Source organism: Caretta caretta, chromosome 14 (assembly GCF_965140235.1).
Source record: "Caretta caretta isolate rCarCar2 chromosome 14, rCarCar1.hap1, whole genome shotgun sequence".
In the NCBI taxonomy this organism is placed as follows: Eukaryota; Metazoa; Chordata; order Testudines; family Cheloniidae; genus Caretta; species Caretta caretta.
The window spans coordinates 15,266,416-15,288,393 of NC_134219.1; the positions used below are offsets into that span (position 1 = coordinate 15,266,416).

Below are 21,978 nucleotides of genomic sequence, written 5' to 3' on the forward strand. Positions count from 1 at the left end.
CGGGACATTGCCTAAAATCTCCACATCTTTAAACTTTCTCCCTGCGAGAGGCCTGAGACACACAAACAGGACGTGGGCACATCCAAGGAGTCTTCTGCACTTGCTATTACAGGGGCAGAGTTTACAGCCACAACTGAGGTACTGAATTTGGGAAATGCACCCCCATCCCACCAAAGCATTGTGCAGTGCTCGGTGTCTGAGGGCAAGCAAACCACCTGCAGGTTTGTGCAGTGGACACACCACCCCCCACCTCTCACCCATCCCCCTCACACCTGTCTCCCATGCCCCCTCCAATACCCCTCTCCTCCCTCCCTCCCACCCCACCCATACACACCTTCCTTCATTCGCCCCACCCAGTTCTCTGCCTGTCTCCCTCCCCATCATCCTGTTTATACTCGTCACAAGCTTGAGGCTCTGAGGAGAAACCCCAAGGCCCAGACTCTGACTTCCCCTCCAGTCTCTGGGGTCCTTATCAGTGCTTGGTCCTACCTCTCCTTTGGCCCATTTCCCCATCGCGCTGAGAGATGCAGGGGCCAGTTCCCACAGCGATATTTTGGAGTGTGTTGGCGGGAGCCACAGCGTGGGGTTCTCATGCAGAGCGCTCTCTCACAGCCAGCTATTTGGGAGGTGTGGCACTGGCCTCTGAGACCACAGGACTGGGCAGGCCCCTTACTGGGAAACATCTGCCGAGCTTGTGGGCTACATGCTCTAATGAGCATCCTGCAGTGCCCCTGTGATGTGGTTGCCTGACCTTTCCAAGGGACCTCATGGCCCTCAGTTGCCTGCCTTTGGTTCCCCCAAGCTCGTCATCCAGGGCTGAAAACCCTCCAGGCCAGACTCTCTCTCATGCCGTGTGGCTCCCATCTCCAGCAGAGAACAGGCTCAAGTCCAGGAAAGAAAGCCAGGACAAGAGCCAGTGGGAATCCCAGAGCTGTCGACTCGCCCACCTCTGGGGGGAGACACCTGAAAATTCACTACTCCCCACAGACCTTCCCAAATGCGTTGGGAGGACAAGCGGGACCTGTGCTCCAGCTCTCATGCCAAGAGCACCTGAGGGTGAAATGGAGCAGAGAAAGGGCCAACGGAGGTTAATAATGGATGAGAGAAAGACACGGGGAGAGTCTGAGATAGAATCCGCCCTCTGACAATTGAGATGGATTTTGTGCTGAATTTCACTTGATGCTCAAGGGAACCCCCTCCCTCCTACCAAGGACTTGCTGCAGAGGCACAGGACGGCACCAGAATTTGCCCATCCCCGTCGGTTATTTATACCCATTTTCCTTTGGGGTCACCTTTTGGCCAGGTCACAAGTTCCCTGTGTGCCCCTGAAATCCCAACTCCCCTGCCAGGTCCAGGCCTCCCCCAGTTTCTTTCCCCAGGACTCTACTCTGAGACAAGATTTTCCTTTGCTCTGCCCTAGCTCTGAATCTGTCACAGCTGCTGATCCTCGTGTGCCTGCCTTGCCCAGGCAAGACGAGCACTTAGGGGAAGCCAGTAAGCACCCTGATCTCATTTATTGCACAGAGGCAGCCAGGAAGAGAGCTCCAGCCAATAGATATCAAATTTTCAGGCCCACATGCCCATCGAAATGGTGCCCTTTTGAAAGGGAACTCAGCTTTGGCTTGGATTTTCTCAAAGACTTTAAGGTGAGATGAGACCATTGTGATCAGCTAGTCCAGTGGTTTTCAACCTGTGGTCGGCAGACTCCTGGGGGTCCGCAGACTATGTCTGAGATTTCCAAAGGGGTCCGGGCCTCCATTTGAAATTTTTTAGGGGTCCGCAAATTAAACAAGATTGAAAACAACTGATGTAGTCTGACTCCCTGCACATCATATGCCACAAAACCTCACCCACCCACTCCTGTAATAGGCCCATAACCTCTGTCTCAGTTACTGAAGTCCTCAGACCTTGATTTAAAGACTTCAAGTTACAGAGAATCCACTATTTTACTCTAGTTCAAACCAGCAAGTGACCGTGCCTCATGCTGCAGAGGAAGGTGAAAACCTGCTCAGGGCTCTGCCAATGTGATCTGGGAGAAAATCCTTTCCTGACACCAAAATGGCCATCAGTTAGATCAGGGGTGGGCAAACTACGGCCCACTGGCCGTGTCTGGTCCGTCAGCCATTTTAATCCGGTCCTCAAGCTCCTGCCGAACAGCGGGGTCTGGGGCTTCCCCCGCTCCAACTGGGGAGCGGGGTTAGGGGCTTGCCCCGCTCCGCACAGCTCCTGGAAGCAGCGGCATGTCCTCTCTCCAGCTCCTACGTATAGGGGCAGCCAGGGGGCTCCGTATGCTCCCCCCATCCCAAATGCCACCCCTGCAGCTCCCACTGGTCAGGAACTGCAGCCAATGGGAGCTGCAGGGGTGGCGCCTGTGGACGGGACAATGCACAGAGCCGCCCGGCTGGTGCTGCGCCTCTGCGTAGGAGCTGGAGATGGGATATGCTGCTGCTTCCGGGAGCTGCTTGAGATAAGCACTGCCTGGAGCCTGCACCCCTGATCTCCTCCCGCACCCCGCCCTCCGAACCCCTCAGTCCCAGACCAGAGCACCCTCCTGCACCCCCAACCCCTCATCCCCAGCTCCCCCACCCAGCTGGAGCCCTCACCCTGCTCCCCCGCACTCCAACCCCCTGCCCCAGCCCAGAGCTGCCTCTCGCACCCTGAACTCCTCATTTCTGGCCCCACCCCAGAGCCTGCACCCCCAGATGGAGCCCTCACCCCCTCCCACACCCCAACCCCCAATTTTGTGAGCATTCATGGCCCACCATACAATTTCCATACCCAGATGTGGCCCTCAGGCCAAAAAGTTTGCCCACCCCTCGTTTAGATCCTGAGCATGTGGGCAAGACCTATCAGCTAGACACCTGGGAAATAATTCTCTGTACTAACTCAGAGCCCTCCCCATCTAGTATCCAATCACCAGCTGTTGGAGATATTTGATAATAGCAGTCGTGGATGGGCCATATGCCATTGTAGACAATCTCATCATATCACACACACCCACACCCATAAATTCACCAAGATCAATCTTAGAACAAGTTAGGTTTTGGGTCCCTATTACTCCCCTTGGAAGACTGTTCCAGAACATCACTCCTCTGATGGTTTGACCATCTAATTTCAAGGCTAAATTGGTTTTTGGCTAGTTCATATCCATTTGTTTTTATGCCAACATTGGCCATTCACTTAAATAACTCCTCTCCCACCCTGGTGTTTATTCCTTTGATGTATTTACAGAGAGCAATCATATCTCCCCTAGCATTCTTTTCATTAGTCTAAAAAAGACAAGCTCCTTAAGTCTCCTCTAATAAGGTAGGTTCTCAATTCCTCTGATCATCCTAGTAGCTCTTCACTGCACTTATTCCAGTTTGAATTCATCTTTCTTAAACATGGGAGATCGGAGTTGCATACACTATTCCAGGTGAGGTCTCACCAGTGCATTGTACAGTGGTAATAGCACTTCCTTATTTCTACTGGAAATACCTCGCCTGATGCATCCTAGAATTGCATTAAATCTTTTCCATGGCCGCATCACATTGGGGGCTCATAGTCACCCTGTAATCGACCAATACACCATGTCTTTCTCCTCCTCTGTCATTCCAACTGATAAATCCCCAATTTATAGCAAAAATTCTTGTTGCTAGTCCCTAAGTGACTGACCTAGCACTTTGCACTATTAAATTTCATCCTATTTCTATTACTCCAGTTTCCAAGGTCATCCAAAACTTCTTATATGATATTCCAGTTCTCCTCCATATTGGCAATACCTCCCAGCTAGGTCTCATCCACTGTCCCACTTTTTGTGCTAAGGTCATTAATGAAAATGTTAAACAACATTGGTGCCAAGACCCATTCTTGACGAACTCCACTAGTAACTTCCCTCCAGCCTGACAGTTCACCTTTCAGCATGAGCTGTTGTAATAGTCTATTTAACCGGTTCCTCACCCACTTTTCAAACCTTGTATTAATCCCCATTTTCTGCAATGCAACTAATAAATTCCCATGTGGAACTGTATCTACTGCATTTCCTTTGTCTGGAAAATCAGTTTTCTCAAAGAGAGAGATCAGGCTAGTTTGGCATGATCTACCTTTAGCAAAACCATTTTGTATTTTATCTCAATTACCATTTACTTCTAGGTCTTTAATTAGTGTCTTTTTCAAAATTTGTTCTAAGATCTTTTGAGGTTAAACTAATGGGCTTATAGTTTCCCAGATCATGTTTTTTTCCTTTCTTACGTATATGTATGACCCCCACGTTTACAGAGTCTTTAAAAATTATTGCTATTGGGCTTGCAATGTCAGGTACCAGCTCCTTTAATATTCTTGGATGGAGATTATCCGTGCCCCCTCCTTTGGTCCCATTAAGCTTTTTGAGTTTGGCTCCCATGTCAGATGTGGTAATTTCTACTTCCATATCCTTGTTCTCATTAGCCACCCTGCCACTGCCCCCAAGCTCCTAATTATCCTTATTAAAACCTGGGGGAAAGTTTTCGTTTAGGTGTTGAGGCATACCTAGAGAATCTTTAATCTCCATCCTGTCCCCAGTGCTCAGCAGTCCCACTTCTTCTTTCCTTGTTTTCTTTTCACTTATGACTAACAAACCTTTTACTATTGGTTTTAATTTTTTTTTGCCAGGTCCAACTCTGCTTGGCTTTTGGCAGTTCTCACTTCTTCCTTACACACTTCCTGACAGCCAAGAGGTAGCTTTCTTTGCTGATCCATCTCTTCTTGGCCTTCTGCTTTCTCTTAATAACCTCTTTGACATGCTTGTTCATCCAGTTTGGTCTGCAACCCTTTCCTACAAATTTTGTCCCCTTGCTTGGGAAGCAGGCTCCAGATAGTTTCTGCACTTTTGACAAATTAATTCCAAACCTCCTCCACATTCAGATCCTTGAGTTCTTCAGTTCAGGCAACTTCCCTAACTAATTCCCTTGATTATTTTATTTTATTTATTTTTTAAATTTACCCTTTTGAAATCACTCACTCTTACATTGGCCTTTTGGGCCCCCTTCCAGGGGCTGAATTTCAGACTCCCCCTCCCTCCTGTCTCCCCTAGAGGGACAGAGCAGACAGCTGGGACCGAAATTCTGCAGAGACAGGATAGTCACTGGCTGGCTGCAGGAAGAAGGGGGAAGATGACTACCAACACTCAGGCATAATTAGCATGATAGGCCCAATCCTGCAGAGTGCTGGCTGTCCTCAACCACCAAGTCACTGCCCTTCCCTGTGCCTGAATTTTCCCACCCAAAAGGGGAGATAACAAGACTCCTCCCTTCCAGGGGTGCTGTGGCACTTTGTCAGCTGATGTTTACAGGGTGCTCTGGAGCTGCCACACCTGGCTATCTGAGGTTTCCCAAAGGCACCGACTGTCTGTTGTCTCAGGACCATCAGCAAGACAGTAGGAACGAGCAGGTCTAGGGCTGCAGGTTGCTGAAGGGGCAGGGCAGGCACCTCACCCGTGTTCGTGGCAGACGTGCCAGCATGAACTTTTATTTACCTCCCTCTGGGCGCTTGGCCCCTGGTGCTGGTGCCAAAGACAGGCGTGTCCTCACCTAGCACTCGTGGCGTGGGCGTGACAGACAGCCCATCAGTTGGTGCTGTATGGGCACGCTCAGGGGAGTGAGTCACGCTCCACTCCCGCCACCTGCCCCTAAAAGTTAACCCTTCACTGCCCACTCCAGCTCTCTTGGGGTTGCTGGCAGTTCCTCAGGTCTTAAAGGAGACATTTGCTAGCTATTTCTGAAAGGTGGGACTATGAAGGCTTTACACACAGACACGCATCCTCTATCCCTCTCTGCTGGAACATCTGCTTTTGGACTTCGAACTGCGTAGAACTGAACTATTCCAAAGTGCATTTGCAAAGGCTCTGAAATCACGTTTTGCTGCCCCACCCATCAGCCTGTTGTTGATGCCAAACCAACCTCTCTTTTTTTTGTTCACTGGATCTTGATGCCCTTTCCCCTCTCCCCCATTGCATTCTGGGCAAAGTACTGCCTTTTGCCAGGTCCAGCATGGGCTTTAGTGAAAGCTAGACATGGCCTCAAAGGGGCAGAAGGCTCTGCAGTTTGGAAACAGTACATTTCTGTGACTGGCATCATAGCCACGGGATCCAAAAATGAAGCATCGCCCCAACTCCCGCTCCATTGTGCCCTAAGGGAGCATGGGTGTGCCTTCCAGATGTTATAAAACTATCAACTACTTTGCTGCCTGACCAACAAGATCTGGAGAGGGGAGAGGAGCTCAGATTAGTGAGGGGGGAGACATTCCAAACAGAGCTGAGCAGGGAAACTGTATGGACAAGGGGAGTTTCACTGAGTTTGCCTAGCGTAACAGATAGAAATGGTTTGGAGAACACCAATAGCTCATTCCCCAGCCAGCAGCCACTGTGGAGTAACTGGGCAGAATGTTAATTCCTACTTTCGAACCAATATCCATCAGGGAAAGACGACCACAGAGTGGCTCATAAACGTTTAACCTCAGGTAGTGAATAACACAGCACACGCGCCCTTGGAAATGAGACCCTTCAGTGAGCCCTCCCCTCTGCCACGTACAAGTGCTGACAAAACAGTCCCTGTTACATCTGAAAAAGGGGGCTCGTCTAGTGCATCCTCTGCCTCCAGCAAATACATCCCATGAAACGTGCTCCTCCATTCGATGAAGTAAAGTAAGTGTGGATGCTCTACTTTGCAGGGAATGAGAGCTAATAACTGATGACATCAAGAAGGTTGAGTTGTTCAATTCCTACTTTGCTATAGGCATCACTAAAAAGGGTTAATGGTGACCAGATACTCAACACAATTAATATTAACAACAAGGGGGAAGGAATGCAAGCCAAAATAGAGAAAGAGCAGGCTAAAGAATACTGAGATAAATTAAATGTATTGAAGTCTGCAGGGCCTGATGAAATTTGTGCTAGGGTACTTAAGGAACTAGCTGAAGCAATTTTGGAATAGTTAGCAATTGTTTTTGAGGACTACTGAAGGACTGGAGAGGTCCCAGAGGACTGGAGAAGGGCAAACATAGGGGGAACAAAGGAGACCAGAGGAATTAGAGACCAGTCAACCTAACTGCGATACCTGGAAAGATATTGGAACAAAAATTATTAACCCATCAATTTGTAGGCACCTGAAGGATAATAGGGTTATAAGGAATAGCCAGCCCAGATTTGTCAAGAACAAATCATACCAAACCAACCTAATTTTCTTCTTTGACAGGGTTACTGGTCTAGTGGATGGGGGGAAGCAGTAGTCATGATATAGCTTGATTTTAGTAAGGCCTTTGACACAGTCCCACGTGACATTCTCATAAGCAAACTAGGAAAATGTGGTCTAGATAATACTATTCTAAGGTGGGTGCACAACTGCTTGAAAGACCATACGCAAAGAGTAGTGATCAATGGCTTATTGTCAAACTGGGAAGGTGTATCTAGTGGGGCCCCACAGCGGCTAGTCCCGGGTCTGATACTACTCAATATTTTCATTAATGACTTGGATTATGGAGTGGAGAGTATGCTTATAAAATTTGCAGATGACACCGGGTTGCAAGCACTTTGGAGGGCGGGATTATAATTCAACATGACCTTGAGAAATTGGAGAATTGGTTTAAAATCAACACAAGAAAATTCAATAAAGACAAGTGCAAAGTACTACACTTAGAAGGGAAAAATATCAAATGTACAGCTACAAAATGAGGAATAACTGGCTAGGTGGTAGCACTGCTAAAAAGGATCTGGGGGATATAGTCGATCACCTATTGAATAGGAGTCAAGAATGTGATGCAGTTGCGAAAAAAGCTAATATTCTGGGGTGTATTCACAGGAGTGTTGTATGTAAGACAAAGGAGGTAACTGTCCTGCTCTACTCACCACTAGAGAGGACTCAGATGGAGTACTGTGTCCAGTTCTGGGTGCCACACTTTAGGAAAAATGTGGAAAAACTGGAGAGAGTTCAGAGGAGAGCAACACAAACGATAAAAGGTTTAGAAAACCTAATTTATGAGGAAAGGTTAAAAAAATTGGGCATGTTTGAGAAAAGACGACTGAGGGGGAAGCTGATAAGTCTTCAAATATGTTAAGGGCTGTTATAAAGAGGACAGTGGTCAATTGCTCTCCAGATCCACTAAAGGTAGGACAAGAAACAGCAAGGGAGATTTAGGTTAGATATTAGGAAAAACCTTCTAAGTATAATGATAGTTGGACTCTGAAATAGGTTTCCAAGGGTGGCTGTGGAATCCCCATTACAGGAGGTTTTTAAGAACGCTTGGACAAACACCTGTCAGGCATGGTCTAAGGTTTATTTGGTCCTGCCACAGGGCAGGGGGCTGCACTTGATGACCTCTCAAGGTCTCTTCCAGCCCAACAATTATGTGATTCTATGACTGTGGACCCTCCCTCACCATGAGTTGCATGAGGTTCACAGTGAAAAAACATGCTCTCCAGCAGCAAGAGGCCCACCTGCATACCAGGTACACCCTGGAAAGCACACCCTTACAGAACAATCCTGTCACATGAGTCCATGACATGGCACCTGTCCCTCTCCCTCCGTCCTAGGACACAGGGTCCCTTAGTGCAGGACACTCCAGGCATCCCAGCACTCGGTACACAAGCATCTCCAGCACAGCTTGTCCCTGTTATTCCTTAGTTGTCCCCCATCTTCATTTGTTTCCCAGGTCCAGTGGTCCCTCCTGCTAGGCTGGGGGAGGGGCCTGTAGAAGTGGGCAGGCTTGTACCTGCCCTCCTCCCAGGATTTCCAATAAGGCCTCACTACAGTGGGATAGTAGTGATTTGTCCAAGGATTTCTGGGTATTAGGGGTCCAAGAATAAACAAAATAAATAAATAAATCTCCAGCACAGCTCTTTAGTTGCTGGGCCACAATCCTGTTGCAATGGTAGTTATGAAACGGTTAAAAAGGTGGCGAGGGAAAGAACATGTGCTCTTAGTCTGAGAGTACAAACTACCTGTGCACACGCTCTGGGAAAACAAACAGGGGGAGGCTCCTGATAAGCCAATAAACTGGCTGTATGCGTTAATCATCTTCGATCAGGCAGAAAGACAGCTGCTGGCACTACTTCAGCTACGTGCAGCTTGCCCTGTGGGCAGCCAGCTTAACCCTACCATGCATCGCCTAGCCCGCCTACCTGCATGGAACAACCCCAGAGGAGGAGTCGTGCCTTGCTTTGGCCTTGGGGCTGGCAGTGACCTCCCTGGCAATATCAGTAATGACTCTATTTGTTTAGATTACAGGGATCATCTAAGGGTACATTTGCACTGCACGGGAAGGTGTGATTGTAGCACGAACAGGCACACCCAATCTAGTTTTAATCTAGCTAGCACAAGTAACAACAGTAGCATAGACATGGTGGCACACTGGCAGGCTTGTATTCCACCTGCTAGCCCATGCTGCCATGCCTATACTATTATTCTTACCCTGGCTAGTTAGATTAAAGCTAGCATGGGTATTCTTACCTTCACTTACAATGCAGGCAACCCTAAGTGGTTTTCATTTACCCAGTCCCCTTCTGAAAGAACAATCCATTACATATCTGTAGCATCTTCCACCCCAAAGCGCTTTATAGACTATGCTGCATGTATCCAGTGTCTTCCACCTGAGGACCTCAGGGCACTTTAACAGCTACGCTTCACAGCTCCCCTATGGGTTAGTTAAAGATTATCCCCATTTGATTAATGGGGAAAAACCTCAGATACAAAGAAATGAAATAACTTGACCAAGACTGCACAGTGAGTCAGTGACAGAGCTGGGAACAAGGATCCAGGTCTCCCAATCCCAGTCGTCTGCTCTAGCCACTAGACTGCACCCCATGTCATTTCAATGATGACTGAAATGCAGCTGCCTCTGGGGAGGAATGTGGCAGCCATTCTATGCCAGTAATGCAACAACTTTTAGGAAAACGAAGGGAGGAATAACTTCCCCAGAGTGAATTTAGGTGCAGTTAGCCAAACTGGAAGCTAGCCAGGACCCCAGGATTAGCACCCGTAGTCTTGTGAAAATGCCATGGGATCCTTACTAACCACAAGGGGCCAGTCCCTCGGTTCGTGGTCTCATCTGTACCATCCACACCTACAAATGTGTTCCCCACAAACCCAACTGCTAAGCTCCTGATGAGTGGGTCTAATCAGGTGCAGAGCCAGTGCCAGCTGCCACACTACACAGCTTGTCCACTGGTTAACTGGATCAGACCTTTCTGAGAGGTTGGCTCAAGATCATGGTAGTGACCTCTAGGGAAACAGAACGGTCTCAAGGGCACAGAGTGGCATAGACAAGGAAAGCACAGGTGGCGAGACTGGTCTGAGCAGTGCGTGAGGCAGGGTCTCAGCATCCCATTGGACAAGGACACTGACTGAAAACCAATGAGGAATCTGATGCATGAGAGACCACAAGAGACTCACCCAGCTCACAGCCAGCAACTGAACCTCCATTTCATCAAAAGCCATCTCCTCCCAGATTATTCTCACTGTGCCAGAGTCTGGGAGCTCTGCACACGGGATGCCCTGCAGACAACACAGCAGCCTTCCCATCTACTGCTGTGTCTGAGCAGGGTCAGAGAACCACATGCTTTAGGTGCCCACAAGCGACTCAGCGCCAGGCACATACAAGCCCAGCTCCTGATCTCAGTTACGCTGGTGTAAGTCTGGAGTAACCCCATTCAAGTCAAACATTCTGGACTGACACCAACAATCTAAATCTAGCTGCTGCTTCCTCCGTATAACATTTCCAAACTCTGCCCTTTTCCGCCCATCAAGGCTGCCAAAGTTCTTGTCCAAGTCCTTGTCATCTTGCACCTTGAATCTCATACAACTGCTCCAATGCTGCTCCCCTCACGGTCATTCAAAATACTGCAACTACACTAGTCTTCCTGGCTTGTATTCCTGACTCTCGGCGCCCCTTCACCGCCCTCCACTGCATCAGACACAAGGTCCTTGTCTGTACCTCTATGGCCCTTCATGATTTAATCCTGCCTTGCCTATTGAGTCAAGTAGCTTATGACAAGGTGGATCCTGTCTTTGCTCTGTCAATGCTTCTGCCTTTGATCCCTTGGGTGTCAGATTCTCCTACGAGCACCACTGTGTTTTCACACGTGCTGCCCCTTACACCCGGGAAGCACTTCCAACCAAGCTCCAAAACCAATACCTTTGTCCTCTTTACAATTCACCTTTCCTATGATGCCCCAAAAAAGCTGTTGTCTGAAACCGGTTAGGCTGGTGGCCAGTTCTAACCACTGATTTCCACATAACATGCCTCCTTTACTGTTCCCTGCCCTGTCCATCTCTTTCATCCACCTGTTACAATCTAGAATGACAAGACATGAATTGTCTGGGGCAGGGATTGTAATGGTTTTGTTTGTTTGTATAGCACCTAACACAGTGGGGGAATCCATCTTGGGAGGGGAATCTATTACAGTAGCACCTAATCTGTCCTAGGAAGGACTTACCACATGGCCAGTCTGTGTTAAGATGCGTGGCAGCAGAGCGTGGGATCAGTGCACTGCATCCCAGGGATGAATAGGGGAAGGGGGTTGTGAGGCTGAAGACATTTGCCTTCCCCCTTTGGCTGGCCCTGAATTGGAGTGGAGGGGATGATTTGCAGTGCATATGTGCACTGAGCCTTCCCAGTCTGGGGAAGAGGGGTATGCATGCAGAACTCAGGACCCAAGGCAGCAGGGACAACAGAATGATCTGGGAGATTTTTTTCCCCTTTAGCTTTTACAGGAAAACCAGTCAAATAGAATCCATTTTAAAAAGAAATTAGAAACAACAGGCAGATGCTGAAGGGCTGTTCCATGCTATTCTGCCTCCATCAGCACTTTCTGGAAAGTCAGATAAAGATGGGGGCAGGAAACAGTGGGAGGAGAGGATTGATTTGCAATGCAATATCTTGATTACTAAGCCAAAATGTTGGGCAATTCCAGCACTGGCAAAAATGCACTGAGGCATGGCTTCTGCACCCTTCCTTGCCTGATCCCAATAGGAATCAAGGTGCCACCACACAGAACTCTCCAAAGCAGAGCAGGAAAACAAACACACGGCTCATTAAATACCAACACCCAACAGAACAATGAAAGGAAAGCAAACGTGGAAAGCCCCCTCCCCATCCACAAGGCTGGGAACGTGCAGCTCTCGCTTCAACCTGGCATGGCTGCACTGAGACAGTAGTTGCTAAGGAAAGAGCACAGAGAACCAGCTCCTCCAAGGGAAGAGGATGCAGAAGGCGGGGTTGGTAATGGACAGAGGGCAGGGACTTGTAGTTGTACAGGAATGTAGAGCCATTGCACAAATGGATTTGCCAAGGGTTATTTCATTACAAAAATCTCTTATCTCCATCCTGTCATGCCCACAAAACCCCTCTGCCTGGATTTTGGTCCCCACGTCCACAAACCATGTCCAGCATTAGCCCCACTGCCCATTATGACCTGGTCTACACTGGCTAGGGAAACCATGCTAGCACCTTCCCAGCAAAGCATGTTCAAGCACCATTCTCACTAGAAAGGGGACAATATGATTTCCTTACCCAGAGCAGATGGGCGACCTGATACTTTATTCTTCTTAACTGGCCTGGCTATTGAATATGGGGCATGGAGTTTGACCAAAAAGGAGTTGCAATGTTTTCAGTGAAACATGCTGATTGACACTGGCTGGATTTCTCTCTCTCCACCCTGACCCTTCCCACCCAGTCCATAAATTCAGAATGGAAGCTCTTGTTCTAAGCCTCAAACAATCTCTCAAGCTGCAGTCTGTCCGTGCAGTGATCCCTGGACTCAGCACTGTGCGTGTGTTAGAGATCCATTAGACACTGGGCAAGCCGACAGAAGGGTGCATTATAGGGAGCATAACGCACCCTCACATAAGCTGTCAGCAGGATGGACCAATGGTCTGATCCAGCAGCACAGTGGGCGAGATGCCCAACTAGACAGACTAGGGAGCATCCCTTATTAAGTCTATACAGCAAGATTTACATCCCCACAAGGGCTCCTCTACTTGCATGAGGTGGCTAGAGTCATGGCTTAATTGCCAATCAGGCTCTGGGAGTCAGCTGGGTTGGAGTGGAAGACTCCTCCTCTACAGACCAAGAGGACACAGGTGGAAGGGGGAAGCTCCCCCCACCCCTGCAATTCAACCTCTATTGACTTACTGACAAAGTCACAAAAGGGAAAAACACCCCAGCCAAGTTTGCTGGCTGCCTGGGGACATCTCACCAGGAGCAGGAGGGAACTCCCATTCCCTCTGGAGGCTGAAATCTTCTGTCCTCACCCTCCCTTTGCCCCTGCCAAGATGGAAACAGCTGGGAAAGTCTTTAGGTAGGGAAGCCAGGCAGTTCCTTCAGAGATATGAAAGCTCCTTTCCCAGCTGGCCAGGGAAACACGTTACCAGGGAGTGAAGTCACCAGCTCTGCTGGGATCCGGCCATTCCTCTCCCCAGGATATGAACTCAGCAGAGGTTTATTTGTAGAGGGAAGAGGCGGACCCTTTTTCACTTCCCCCATCCTTCCGAAAGGACAGGACACCTCCCAGAATGGGAAGAGATCTGTGCGATAGGAGGACTAGTGGCCAACCTCAGCTCCTTGCTGCCAACAGTGGCCCCACTCTGCTTAAAGGACAGTTTGTTGGATGTATAGTGTGGGAAAGTTACCGGTCTGTACATGGCCCAACCTCTGCCCCCAGTGAAATAATGAGACAAACATCAAGAGAAAGACATTGCAAAATAACTAGGGAACACTGAACCACGGTCCCCCTGCAGCACCGGGTGTTAGCAAAGCGTTTGTTCCAGTCTCGACAAAAGGCCTCAAGCGTCACTCAGATCAGCTTGGATATTAACATTGCCCCAGTTCCTGGGGCAAGGGCCATAAAGAAAGTATTTTGCTAAACCTCAAAACATCTAGGCAAGGAGGAGGCACTGGGGGCTCCCACATGGATCGGGGCTAGGTCTGATTTTATCTTCATTTAGGAAAGACCAAGCAAACAGCGCATTAATGTGATCTGCTGCTGACACAAAAGAGGGAGGACTTTGGGATACTGATGAGGGCACAGAATTAATACAAAAGGATTTAGAGGGATTAGGAACATGGGCAGAGAATAAACAGAAGCAGATTCAATTTGGGAAAACTGCAAACTACAACATCTGGGGAAAAATAATTCAGCAGGCAGTTATTCAGTGGAAAGAAGAAACCAGAGAAGCAGGATGCTGAGAGAAAGGACTATCTAGGAGAGCAACAGCAAATGAGGCAGGAGTGTGCAATGTGATTAATGGTTTTAGAAAAGGCCAGTGTAATCCTGGGCTGCATAAACAGAGGCAAGGCAACCCAGAGCAAGGTAGGGATAGACGGCCCCTCTCTATACAGCTCTGCTACAACCACCCCGGAGTCATCACGCATGCAGGTCTGGGCACCTCGTTATCAGAACAGTATCGGCTAAGGGGAGTGATTTCAGAGAAGAACGACAAAAATTATCAGAAAGAAAAGGAGTACTTGTGGCACCTTAGAGACTAACCAATTTATTTGAGCATCAGCTTTCGTGAGCTACAGCTCACTTCATCGGATGCATCCAATGAAGTGAGCTGTAGCTCATGAAAGCTGATGCTCAAATAAATTGGTTAGTCTCTAAGGTGCCACAAGTACTCCTTTTCTTTTTGCGAATACAGACTAACACGGCTGCTACTCTGAAACCAAAAATTATCAGGGAGCTGGAGGGACTGGTTTACAAGGAAGGACTAAGAGAGTTAAATAAACCTGGCTGGTCTCAGCAAGGATTTGGGAAGGTGGGCGGGGAAATAAGTCTGCAAATCTCTTGGGAGGGGGAAGAATCATTTTATGGGCCTTACTAGGAGCAATGGGATGAAATGATGAATGGAAGAGCGGAGACGAAGCTTTGTGAAAGATTTCCAGAGGGCGAGATCTGGGCATTCCCCCATCATGAATGTCTACCAAAGAAGGCCTAAGAGTTGTCCCTCGATCTGTAACTCAGTGTGTATCACGATACAATACCCAGGCACAGCAGTAAAAGGTGAAGGACAGAGGGGGCTGCCTGGGCTCCATTAGCTTGTGTTGCCACATCACACGGGGGCCTGCTGTCATTAGTGCACAGACCTAGATGGCATTGTCCCCTGGAGCGGTTACTTGAAAGAGACACAGTCTAGCTGAGAGAGTCTGAGCACAGGCCCAGGAGCTGGAAACCCTACATTTTAATTGCGTCTCTAACTCTAGCTCGCTATATGGCCTTAGGTAAATCTCTCTGCACTTCAGTCTGCCATATCAGAGATAGGTGAATATAAATGACCCCTAACTCCCAGGGGGTTGTGGGGCTCGTTAATCTGTCAAGTGCTTTGTCTTTATGATGGTAGAATTTGGAGTCTCCAGCAGGGATCAGAGCCCCACTGTGCTAGGCGCTGGAGAGAGTGAGGCAGTCCAAGCGCTGGATAGTTTACAATCTAGACCAGACATGCACAGGACGGGAGGAGACACAGGCACAGAGCGGTGCAGGGACTTGCTCAAGATAAGATGGTGGCCGTGTGTTGTTTTTAGGATTCTCTCTCCTTTGACAGGTTTCAGAGTAGCAGCCTTGTTAGTCTGTATTCGCAAAAAGAAAAGGAGGACTCGTGGCACCTTAGAGACTAACAAATTTATTTGAGCATAAGCTTTCGTGAGCTACAGCTCACTTCATCGGATGCATTCAGTTACTTTGAGTTACTGGCCCAGTACTGGAGCATTGAGAATCAAGAGCAAATCTCCCTGCAATCAACCCTTTCTCCTCTCTGCAGCCACTGCCCCAGGGATGACAAGCCGTCTGGGATGGAGGGCTAGCCTCAAACCCCTGCTCCCAGCCTGCAGCATTATGGCTGGTGTCTGAAGTTGTAAATGTTTAAAAATACCTCACAGATGCCTTTCCTGAACTTTGACCCCCTCCAGGCTTATCCTCCTATCAGCCAGCCTGGCTCAGGAATGTGCAGCCAAGATCCCGCAGGACTCACACTTTGTCCAATCTGGGCAGGGGATGGGAAGGGGCTAGTCTGATGCTGTTGATCAAGAGATTCCCAGTGGAAAAGGGAGAATTAATGCAGATCCTCTTCCTTCCTAGGAGGACATCCACCCACAGGAAGAGGTTGCTACCTCTCTTTGGGGCTAGTGGCACCAAGGCAAAACAATAGGTAGTTTATTTTTTATGGCGAACTTCAGGCAAAGAATGCACAGATTGCAGCTCCTGTTAGTGAGGGGCCTGAACCAAACTCAGATCTGAACAGCTCCGGTAAGCAGGGAAGCTTGGAATTAAACTCTGCCATTTTGCCCGTCTCTGTTGTGAACTGAACCAAAACGCCATATGCAAACACCCCAGACTCTGGGGAATTCAGCATTGGAAGTACACAGTGAGGGCTCCTGCCTCTCAAATCCACCCTTGGCAGTTATGGGGGCAGGTGGCAGCAATTTGGGGTAGGATTCAATTGGACACAGGAGGATCTGCAGTTTCCAGCAAAGAAGGGATTCAAAGATGTGTCAAGGGCAGGGAGCTATAAAATATACCTTGTAAAACACCCTCTCTCTACCCATTGTAAAAGGGATCAGGAATGGCTCTTGAACTGGACAATAGGAAGGGAGCAATGTGGTTTTTGTTCCTTCTTGCTCCCATCCCCCTTGTGGACTGCGGACCTAGACAGGTGAAAGAGGAGCAGAAATGACCTCTCTACTCTACATTGCTCCCTGCAGGGGGAGAAAGGGACAGATCAGGTACCAAAGGGCAAAATCTGAGTTTTCCCCACACACATCCAGGTGATGTAAGGCAGGCAGTGAAGGAAAGAGCCCTCAAGGGAGTCTGAGATTAAATGGAAATCTGCAATAACAGCAATGTTCTAAGAGATGCGGATATGTCTGCCACTGGGGTTAATTCAGGCCCATGGGGTGGGGGCAGTATGGAACAGCTCTGAGGAGAGAGCACTGGAGAGGAAAAAGTCACATCCCAACACTCACAGGGAGAAAGGAACTGTTGGACCAGCTAGTTCCTGGGGACTCCCAGAGATCCAGTGGGACTGGAGCATTAATGCAGTTCACATCATCCCCAGGATTTATCTGCATCTGGTGAATTCCCCACTGGTCCTTTGACTCTGGCATTCTAGCATATTGGACAGTGTTATGAACAATGTGTACATAGGTACACAGGAGTGTGTGTGTTGGGGGGGAATCCCTTCTGATCTTGAAGCCGGAGACTATCTGAGCCCTTGCCTGAAGTGGGGTGCTTTAGCCCTAGGGCTGTAGCTACAGCCAGCCGAAGCAAACCCGATATGCTGTACTGAGGTGAGTCACAATCACAGCGCGTCACTGCAGATAGTAGTGGGCAGAGTGTTTGCCAGCCCCTTCTGAACCCCAGCGACAGCGTTTGCCTCACTAACCTCCTGGGGGAGGAATCCCAAAGCCCTCCTGCGCTTTCTTATGGGTGTCCTAAATGGACCTGCAGTTAGTGTCTGCCAAGGACCTCTCCATCCCTTAACTGGAGGTGGGGAGAGAGTACAAAGCATCATCCATTTTCACTGTGGGGAAAAGAACCCCAGCTTGGTGCAGCCCCACATCTGCAAGCCTGGGCTATCAGGGTGAGGAGAGGTGGACTGGTGGGACAGGGGAGCTGAAGTGCTGGACAGACACAAGCTGGTGATGAGATGACAGGAGAATGCAAGGAGGTGCCAGCACCACAGGACCAGGTGAGAAGAGACCCAGACCCAGAGTCCTAAGTCCACATCTTCCCACATGAACACCTGACCCTAAGCCCACTGAAATCAGTGGCAAGACTCCCAATGACTATAGTGGGCTTTGGATCAGTCCCTCTTGGTTTCGGACAGCACAGACTGGGTCCCCACCCCCACAGTCCCATTCATCTCCTCACACTCCCTGAGGGACACCTCACGCAGCTCGCCGGCACCTTCAAGGCACAGTGCGGTGCTTGACACAATTATTTTAGGCCGCGCTATTCCTCCCTCCCTGCCAAACACCTGCTCTCTTGGGGAGGGGGAAGGAGATTTTATTAGGTTCCCCTCATTGTCCAGCCTCTGCTTTACTGTTCCATATGCTGTGTCCTGAACTGGCCATCTGTAGGAAGGGCGGGCAGCTGTCTAGAGACCAGCTGGGGATGAGGTTATGGTGGGAGGGGTCCACCTCCCCCGTCCCGCCGCAAAGTGAACACCACATAATACACAGTTGGTGATTTACAGACAGGGTGGAGGTATCAGCACAAGGCCCTGTTGGAACAATAGAGGGAGTTTAGGTGTGTGGGGAAGCCAGGAACCCTGCCCCACAACACACACACACACACACTCTCAACTCAGAGCCAATTCATTCCCAACAGCTCAACAGACCCACTCACACACGGCTGTGGGGTGGGGGAAGAGCAAAGTGAACAGGGTGTGTCTGAGCAGCACCATTGTGCATTTCTATAGCTCCTCACAGCCCCCCAGAGCAGCAACCAAACACCTATTAGACCCCACTGCACTCCAATGAGGCTGCTGTATTATTAGCCCCCTCACCCCCCATATTGTTGATGGGATAACTGAGGCACAGAGGGGTTAAGGATACTGCTATAAGGCAATGACCGAATCAGGAAAAGAACCCAGGAGCCCTTGCTCCCAATCTTCTGTTTCAACTACTACAGCTGGCTGCCTCCCTGTATGCTCACCTGCCCAGGGAGCAGAATGTAACAGAAGAGTGGACAGACAGGGTCAGACACAGGTACACACTGAATTACACGAATCTAAAGGTGAGAAGGCTATGACAAAATCTCTGGCTTGGCAGGGACTGGGGCCTGGGGCGTCCCCTTCCACCTCAGCCTGGTATCCCAGGCTGGATACAGGCACGGGGACACCTCCTAACTACCGGACCTGCCCTTGGAGGTTGCCTTCTCCCTTGTTCAGTCCCTTCCCCTCCCCAACGGCACCTGCAGGTCTCATGTGCATGCGTGCAAGGGGGTGAGGGGGGTTCACCCTCTTGACTTCCAGCCTGGATTTCGGGGAACTCCTTTGCTCCCTTTGCGTGGCTGGGCCTGCTCACATTACGGCTCCTCAGAAGGAGGCTCTGTCAGTGCACAGGCCCCAAAGGCCACGAGGGAACCCGGGCCTCAATCTTGCTCTCATTATCTTCCATGGGCCACGCTTTAAATCAATCAGACCGATCGGATCGAGGATGGGCCGGACAGGAAGATTATGTGGAGACATCAGCCCGTCCCAAGGACTGAGTTTGCCATGCTAGCACCCAAGACCTGCAGGGTAGAGCAGAACCAGGTTTGGGTCAGGACACTGTTGGGCAGCGATGCCGACTCAGAACAGCCCCATGCTCCGTGGAACCCATTCCCTGAGCACAGGGAGAAGGTGGCCAGCAACTGGACAAATGGAGGTGTTCTCTCCCACCGCCCATGCTCCATGCCCAGACCATTACCCTTAACACTAAACCCTCAAATGCTTTGGGTTTGCCAACCCCTCCTCCAGAGTTCAGTCACTGTGATAGCTGATTTCCATCACCTCCATGCTACCCACTGCAGCCCGTCTTCCTCTGGAGCGCTTCTCAGCACTGGCAAGGGCTCTGATCAGCAGGCTGGATGATGTGGGAGTGTGGATGGTGATACAGATGCAGGAAGGTAGGAGAGAGAGGTCCTGGAGACCAAATTTAGGCTGCTAGCTAGGAGATTAAAGTCCTGGATTCCATGGTAGCATTCTCTGAAATGCAGGGTCAAGCAGAACGGCAGGGTCTCAATGCATGGATGAAACAATGGTGTTTGGAGGAGAGATGTAGATTTATTAGGAACTAGGGAACATTTCGGGAAAGGAAGAGCCTATACAGGAAGGATGGACTCCACCTAAACCAAAATCGGAACCAGACTGCTCGCATGTAAAATTAAAAAAAGGTCGTAAAGGCGTTTTTAAACTAAGGGCTGGGGGAAAGCTGACAGGTGCACAGGAGCACACGTTTCAGACAGACATCTCTTAGGAGAAGATTAATTAAAGGAGACTATACCCTAGTAAAGATGAAAGGATACAAGCTGATAAAGAGAAACAGTCAAATAAAAAAGAGACCACTTCAATTACATCACATAAAGGCAGACAACTAAATATTAACAGATTTTATAAGTGGCTTGTATACAAATGCTAGAGTCTAAATACCTACATGGGTGAACTTGAGTGCCCGGAATTAAATGAAAATATTGCTATAAAAGGCATCACAGAAACTTTGTGGAATGATGGTAATTAATCGGACATGGCAATACTAGGATACAAAATATATAGGAATGACAGAGTAGGTCTTGGCGGTGGAGGAGTGGCACTATATGTGAAAGAAAGGTCCAATATAGTAAAAATTTTAAATGAATCAAAATGTACAATAAAATCTCTATGGATAGAAATTCCATGCTTGAATAATAAGAGTACAGCCATAGGAATATACTACTGACCACCAGACCAGGATGGTGGCAGTGACTGCAAAATGCTCAGGGAATTAGAGGCTAGAAAAAACAGAAAACCCAGCAATAATGGGGATTTCAACTATCCCCATATTGACTGGGTACATGTCACCTCAGGACGGGATGCAGAGATAAAATTTCTAGACACCAATAATGACTGCTTCTTGGAGCAGCTAGTCCTGGAACCCACAATTCTTGATTTAGTCCTAAATGGCACACAGGATCTGCTGCAAGAGGTGAACCACTCAGTGATAGCGACCATAATGTAATTAAATTTAACATCCTTGTAGAGGGAAAAATAGCACAGAAACCCACTAGAGTAGCATTTAAACTTCAAAAAGGGGAACGAAACAAAAATGAAGAAGCAAGTTAAATGGAAATTAAAAGGAACAGTCACAAGAGTGAAATGCCTGCAAGCTGCACGGAAACTTTTTAAAAACACTATAATAGAGGCTTAAAACTAAATGTATACCTCAAATATAAAAAAACAGCGAACAAGAAGACCAAAAAATGCCACCATGGCTAAACAGAATAAAAAAGAGGCAGAGAGAGACAAAAAGATATCCTTTAAAAACCAAAAGTCAAATCCCACTGAGGAAAATAGAAAGGAACATAAACTCTGTCAAGACAAGTGTGAAAGCATAATTAGACAGGTCAAAAAAGAATTTGAAGAGCAACTATCAAAAGGAACAAAAAACAAAAGTTTTTTTTTTTTTTTTAAAGTACATCAGAAGCAGGAAGCCTGCCAAACAATCAGCGGGTCCACTGGATGATCAAGGCGCTAAAGGAGCCGCTGAAGAAAAGCTAAATGAATTCTTTGTGTCAGTCTTCACTGCAGAGGATGTGAGGGAGATTCCCACACCTGAGCCATTATTTTCACATGACAAATCTGAGGAACTGTCTCAGACTGAGAGATCAACAGGAGGTGGTTTTGGAACAAATTGATAAATTAAACAGTAATAAGTCACCAGGATCAGATGGAATTCACCCAAGAGACCTGAAGAACTACTAGTTGTAGGATGCAACCTATCGCTTAAATCAGAGGGTAAACAGCGAGGTGTCAAAGTTTGCAGAGGATACTAAATTACTCAAAATAGTTAAATCCAAAGCCAACTACGAAGAGTTACAGAGGGTGACTGGGCAACAAAATGGCAGATGAAATTCAATGGTGATAAATGCAAAGTAATGCACATTGGAAAACATAATCCCAACTCTATATACACAAAATGATGGGGTCTAAATTAGTTGTTGCCTTCAAGGAGGAGATCTTGGAGTCATCATGGATAGTTCTCTGAAAACACCTGCTCAATGCACAGTGACAGTCAAAAAAGCTAACTATGTTAGGAACCATTAGGAAAGGGATAAATAATAAAACAGAAACTATCATAATGCCACTACAGAAATCCATGGTACGCCCATGTCTTGAATACTAAATGCAGTTTTGGTCGCAAAATTGGAAAAAGTACAGAGAAGGGAAACAAAAATGATTAGGGGTATGGAACAACTTCTATATAGGAGAGATTAAGAGACTAGGATTGTTCAACTTAAAA

General features: G+C 48.3%; 1 protein-coding gene across 9 annotated transcripts in view; it reads right to left on the reverse strand.

Annotated features, from left to right (window-relative positions):
* Window positions 1-21,978, reverse strand: part of CASKIN2 (CASK interacting protein 2) — an 86,686-nt gene that overhangs the window by 27,066 nt on the left and 37,642 nt on the right. The gene's annotated exons all lie outside the window — the stretch shown is intronic.